General features: G+C 68.3%; 1 protein-coding gene across 1 annotated transcript in view; it reads right to left on the bottom strand.

The window, feature by feature from the left end:
• Positions 1–300, bottom strand: part of GAS2L1 (growth arrest specific 2 like 1) — a 5789-nt gene that overhangs the window by 1729 nt on the left and 3760 nt on the right. The gene's annotated exons all lie outside the window — the stretch shown is intronic.

Below are 300 nucleotides of genomic sequence, written 5' to 3'. Positions count from 1 at the left end.
GGGAAACCCCACGGCCGCGACCCCCAGGGCACGGGTGCGGCTTTGCCATGGTTTTGCCTCATGGAAGAGGAGCCTGGGGCCTTCCGTGGGGCTGAGGCCTGCTGTGGAGTTGGGCCTTGCCGTGGGGCTGGGCCCTGTCATGGGGCTGGGCCTGTGAGGCGGTGGGGGTTCCCCCAGCTGGGCTGGGCTTCCTTCCCCTGGCCTAGGGCGACGGCAGTTGATCCTCCCATTCCCCCCCTCACCCCTTCCCAAAGCAGCAACCATGGGTGCTCTACCTGAGCGTGCTGGCTGCCCGTGGTT

The sequence above is a fragment of the Egretta garzetta genome, unplaced genomic scaffold (assembly GCF_000687185.1).
Source record: "Egretta garzetta isolate BGI_Z169 unplaced genomic scaffold, ASM68718v1 scaffold7, whole genome shotgun sequence".
Taxonomy (NCBI): domain Eukaryota; kingdom Metazoa; phylum Chordata; class Aves; order Pelecaniformes; family Ardeidae; genus Egretta; species Egretta garzetta.
This window is presented reverse-complemented; position numbering and strand designations above follow the sequence as displayed.